Genomic DNA, 6393 nt, shown 5'->3' with positions numbered 1-6393 from the left:
GAAGATAAAGAAGTCCAAAAAGACAAAGAAGATCAAAGGTTGCCAAAGAAGCAACAAAACAAAAAGAATGAAGAAAATATTTTCTGCTGCTACAAACCAACAAAATGTTCTACAAAAATTTCCCATAGAGGATCTCGAATTCCCTGAGTGGATCTGCTTCCCATAGTGGATGTAAAAACCCTACCAAGATGTAAAGTTGCCAGCCTTAACTTGACTAGGCTGCCAAAGAGCTAGTCTCCTGGTCCATGTTCACATGAAGGGGGGGCAAAAGCCAGCAAGGGTAGAGACATCATTTGAGGGGGGGTGTTGAGAATAGCAAATGATGATTGCCCATAGCGGCTATATGTATGCCCTGAAGAGGCTAGAAGATAGACAAATGATGTATGCTCTAGGAAGAGGGTTCAGAATCCCATATGCACAGTGAGGAGAGTGGTACTATTCAAAAGGCTATAAAGGCATGTACTTGACACTCATTTGAATGAAATGAAACTATCAATTTGAGTTACTCAAGACTGTCTTTATGAGTCCAAGCTAATCTATCTTGGAACCTAATTCACTTGAGTTACAATCTCTCATTTTGATAATGTATCGCGTGTTTGATTTGCATCCACCATAGCTAACTAGCTCTAGATCCGTGTTTCTTTACACGTGGTTGTAGTCGTAGTCGTAGTCATCGTAGTCGTGGTTATAGTAGTAGTAGTGGTTTTCTTGTTTATCGTTGTTGTTGTTGTTGTTATTGTTGTAGTAATAGTTTTTTTTTTTGGTTTTCTTGTTTATTGTTGTCTAGTTTTCTTATTTGTTGTTGTTGTTGTAGTAGTGGTAGTAGTAGTAGTTTTTTTTCCTTTCTTGTTTTTTTTTTTTAAATATTTTATTTTTATAGTAGTAGTAGTAGTAGTAGTAGTAGTAGTAGTAGTGGTAGTAGTAGTGGTAGAGAGAGATATATGTTTTGTTAAAGAAAATGAGAGAGGGGGAGGAAGAGAAAAAAGAAGAAGAAACGAGAGAGAGAAAATAAACATACATCATAATAAAGAAAGAGAAAAAGAGAGAGAGAGAGATGGAAGGAAAGGAGATAATGAATGGATAAAAAACAAAGAGAGAGTGGTGGCGAGGTTCGGTGCAACACCACAACATGAGAAACACTCCAACATACGTTAATTTGTGGGTAGATGGGTGGAGACTTTACATACGTTAATTTTTGCTGAGTTATAAGAGAAGAAATCCCTTCTCAAACAATTTAAGAAAGAAAAAAAGAATGATAACAAAAACAAATTGTTTGTCGTAACGTAAACAAAATGGAAAATGATGAAGGTCTTGATGTTCAAGATCGCGAGGCATATCTTAATCAGCATGTCCCATGTCCTTTCTCTCAATGTAAGCTGGCAATTAGACGAAAATGTTGATTGTCTATAGAACACGTACGACGATTCGGCGAGTTTCAATCTGAGATCATTGATCATGCGATCTTGGATTTTCAACAAATGGCAAGAGAAGTTAATATCAATCATGCATTGTACTCGCAAGCTAATTGAATACCATATACAAAAAGATTGGGTGTGGCTGGGAAATTTTCTATCCAGGGAGGTGACGTCTCGTCCCAAGGAGGAGTGCACCCTTTGCGGCCAATTAGAAGAGTTCGTGGGCGTGCAATGGATGGAGTGCCTGAGCCAATCCACCACTTGGAAGGTACTACCCAATCTATACCGTCAATACTAGAGGAGACAGATAGCCTTCGAGACTTACCTACAATCTTGGAGCCTGAGATGGAGGCAATGATCGATGCATTGATTCCCATGGATGTCGAGACTTCTGATCCACTTAGAGAGGAAGCATCCATACCATTATACGATGGGTGCTGAGTATCTCGCCTGAAGACACTGCTTGCACTCCTAACTGTGCAAGCAAAATACGGGTGGAGCGATGGAGTGTGACCGAGTTGATCAGGTACCTTGTACGTACGCTTTGTTTATTTCTTTTCGGCACTATCATTAAAAACTTTTGTGCTTTTTCAAGGTGTTTTATGATTTTTTTCAGGTTATTGAAGTATCATATATTACCACTTGCACAAATACCATGCCTAAGTCTCGTGATGATGCAAGATATGTTTTATGAAAGCTTGGCATGGACTACAACAGCATCCATACATATATCAACGATTGCATACTGTTTCGAGGAGAATACGAGACTATGGAGATATGTCCAAAGTGTGGTTCTCACAGGTATCGACAAGACTTGCCATGGCAAACCATCCCTCAAAAAGTTCTTAGACACTTTCCGCTTATCCCCCACATAAACCACATGTTTCGTACGTCTGACATGGCGAGATTGACAACGTGCATGCGAATAATAGGTCCATAGATGGAGTTCAACGAATATCAGCGAATTCATGCGCATGGAGCCACATTGACTCTACCTTCCCAGGATTTTCCCGAGAGCCAAGAAATCTTCGGCTCTCAAACACTTCCATTAATAACCATACATCACTCTAAATCCATCAAAAATCAACCATTCAAGCCTCAAAAACAACAAAAATCAGTCAAAAGTTCAATCTTTTTCCACTCTCAACATATCCCCACACTTAGAAAGGAAATGTCCTCGCGACCTAAGGAAAAGAAGAATATAAGTTTACTAAATAGCTCAATTTAATCCTCTTTAGTATCTTCAGCAATCACTCCACCACGACCCCAACTTATCACATGCATATGTAGAAAAGAATACTACTAAAGGAAAACTTCGTTATTCATTAACACATCTGATAAACAATAAAAAGTGATAACAAATTTGTAAAATATATAAGAGGTTCTTTAGCTTTCCATCGTAGGCTTGCCATCCACCACATCAATAGTTGAAAAGAGAGCTCTCGAACAAATTATTCAACCAGCATGAACCCATCACATATAAATTAATACAACACACACACAAATACAACCATCTGAATGGCACCTCCAAAAAATGTCTCATTAAGATGCACAAAAGATACATCCAAGGGTATCAATGAAGATGATCCCTCTTGAAAGCTTGATGATTACGAAAGTGATCCAGGGATAAAGTCCCATCTACAAAAGATTTTGGAGGATTCTGAAAGAATTGAAGGCAGCACATCAGTTCTAGTAAAACAAGGTATCAGCTAGGTAGACAAAGGGCATGAAAATATACAATATCCAACTGTTGGGAATCAATGTTCACATTGACATTCATACGTAGCTTTGGAATTGCATTTTGATTGTTATGGGAATGCCTATGCATATATGCTAAGTACCAAGTAAAATGGGTTGTCAATCTCACTGAAGAATCTAGAGATTGTGAATATTGTTGAGAAAAATGGAGGTAATTTTGGTATGCTTGACTAGCAGTTGTCCAGGCCCCTGGAATTAATGGCCAATAAATCTGTGGTCCCGTGAGAGAATCAGTTGAGCTCCATCCTGTCAAGATTTTGGGAGAGAAGGAAGGAGTCTCACTTGTAGCTTTCTTGCTTGCACAATGGGGGAATACACACAAGGGTGGAGGCTGAAAAACAGTTTTCCTCTTCTTAGTTGTGGAAGCCAAAAGAACTCAAGTACAAAGAAATAGAAGAACCCTAGATATGGGTCTCAAACCAAACTCAACTAACTAAAGTGGCATACTAACTGAGCCACGAACTAGAGTAGATAAGGATAGCTATCATGTAGCTATTATTCAGGGGCGGTGTACCAACCGCATCTGCAACTGACAAGTCGGTGACATAAATACACAACGGTCACCCTAGCGTATCACGAGTGGAGCTCGATATCTCAACACATCCTCTTCTTCTCGGAATTTGCTGATCAAATCCTTCGTACCCACTAACCAACTGAGGGGGTTGAGAAATAGAAGTGGCAGGAGATGGAAGTGGAATAAGTAAAAGAGGATGAAGAGATGGGTAGGCAAAATCATAAAATGAAGAATAAGCTAAAGAAGGAGTGGCTGAAAATTTAAGCAAATCAGTTAGGAAAGGTGTCAATTGATAAGCAAGAAAAGTAGAAGGTATATTGATAGATGGAGAAGGACATGGTGGAGAAGGGGAAAAGACTCGATCTTCAATGAAAGAACAATAGGTAAAGATTGGAATTTGAGGAAAACCCTGAGGTTGGAAAAGAAGAGGTAAGATAGCTGATGAGTTGGATTTATAAAGGGGAAAATAAGCATCAAAGCGATGGGCCATTTGTTGATAGTACAATAAGCTAGGAACAGAGGGACCTAAAACAGATCGTCGATGGTAGGCATCAAAGAAGGATGAATCAAATGGATGGTTCTTGGAAAGATAAGATAGGAGATCCACCCTCAGTTGGTTAGTGCTTTGTACATGAGTAGAAGCTGTATTCTGGCGTTGGTTCAGGACTACAGAATCAATCATTGAATGCCATGAAGTGTCATGGAACATGTCATCTATCCTCAACTCCAAATGATTGACATATAAGGCAGCTTGTAAGACCACATCCCCCACATACCAAGCTAGATCTACATCATCAGAAATTAACAAATCACATCGTAGATACATATAAGATAGCAACATGGTATTCGTCGTCACGAAATCTTCGAAGACCATACGGAAAACTTCTGTCAGCAAATTAGAAGACCAAGCCCCACTCCAACCATCCTCTGGAAGAGAGAGATTCATCGTTGAGAGCTTAATATAGAAGGCTAACTTTTGCAACTGATAGTGGACAAAAAAGGGATGGTCCAGAGGAACATACTCCTAAAATTGCTCAAATGTAGACCATAATAAATCCATCTTGGACTACAATCTTTTCACTTTATCTTGAAACAATGGACATAATGTGGCCTGTCTTTGGAGAACTGCCAAGTCCTGCTGAGATATAGAAGGAATAATAGGAACACTTGGGCTTGGAGGAATGGACCGTGACTGCGCCAATTGGTCCTGCAACTGTTTAATCTAGGAAGCTTGGGATTCCAATGTATTATGAGCACTCTACAAAGCTGAGAGTTTCGTATCTATAAGAGTCTTAAACTCTTGAGCTTCTTTGTACATTTTTTATTTCTCTTCCGAAACTCTAGTGACCTCTGACTGAGCTATTGCTAACTGAATTTTCAAATAAGATATTTCTTCTCTTTGGGTCTCAATCATTTGTGTCTGCTGCTCCGTTTGCTTTAACAGATCGACAAGAGTGTCTTTAGCAAAGGCTAACTCTGTGGTTGCCTTATGCAACTAGTCTTTGGATTGCATCAATTCTTCATAGAAAGAAGCGTATAACTATTGAACACAAGCTGTCATTGAGAGTTCAAAAGAACTCTGGATGTCGTTATAAAGGAAAGGAACGGAATCCCTTGACACTAAACTATTTAGCGAAGGAACTAATATTTCTAAAGAACCCTCTCGATGTGCCATGAATAAGTTGTTGTATGTGAGGTAGGTAGGAAGGTCACTTCTAGAGGTAGCAGGAACTGTTACTGAAGAATGACTTGTGGAACTTTCTCTACTACACTCTTCAAGTGCTTACGTTGAATGACCAATGGAGGAGCGGAATCAAGATCTTCTATACCAATGGGTTCTGAATCCTCTGAAGGTGGAGAGGGAGGTATTGAATCAGATGGAGGAGGTAGCACACTCTTCTTAAGGCCTGAATATGTCAAGAAAGCAGATAAATATGAACCGTAGGTTACATTGGTAACATTCCCTCTGGTCACTTTGAAAAAATGTTGGTCCATCTTCATAATAAGATAAGTACTCCAATCAATGGCAACCCCTTTTAACACCATCCTGGAAGCTTTGAAGAGCTCCTTTGACAAATAGTGGGATGGTATTTTGGCAGGCATAAACCTGTCTTGGAGAAATTGGCAGACTAGCTTGTAGAGAGGATCAATGGATCATTGAAAAAGACACTCCTAAAGTGTTAATCACCTTCTTGACATCGAGAATCTCTTTGGTCTGCTTCTGTAACAGCTTGAGAATCTCATCATTTGAGAATAATTGTCTGGCTGTAACAAAGGGTTCTTCTTTGTAGAAAAGAGACAAAGCATTCCCTAACCCTCTAGGTGTCAAAACCATGAAAGTACCATGAACCAAGCTCGATTTCTTATTGTATGACGCAAGAAACTCATCACATATGGCTGGATCATCTGGAATCAAAGGAAGTGAAGCAGCCACGAAAGATGCAAGGCCTGCTTTTGCGATAGGCTCAAAAGTCAGTAGAGAAGAATAATCCCTACTGATCAATGGGACATACGGAATAGGAGGAGGAGCTTGAGGCGCCATTCAGATGGAATATACACACACACCACAAACACAGACAATCACAGAGAATGCCTGCAAAACAACAAAATAGCTATAAAAAAGAAATCGATCAAAATAAGCACACACAGACATAACTAACCAATTGACCACCCCAGACAACCCACATCCTAGAAAAAATTCGGCAT

The sequence above is a fragment of the Lygodium microphyllum genome, chromosome 16 (genome assembly GCF_053477565.2).
Source record: "Lygodium microphyllum isolate KBCC chromosome 16, Lygodium_microphyllum_v1.1.10, whole genome shotgun sequence".
Lineage (NCBI taxonomy): Eukaryota > Viridiplantae > Streptophyta > Polypodiopsida > Schizaeales > Lygodiaceae > Lygodium > Lygodium microphyllum.
This window is presented reverse-complemented; position numbering follows the sequence as displayed.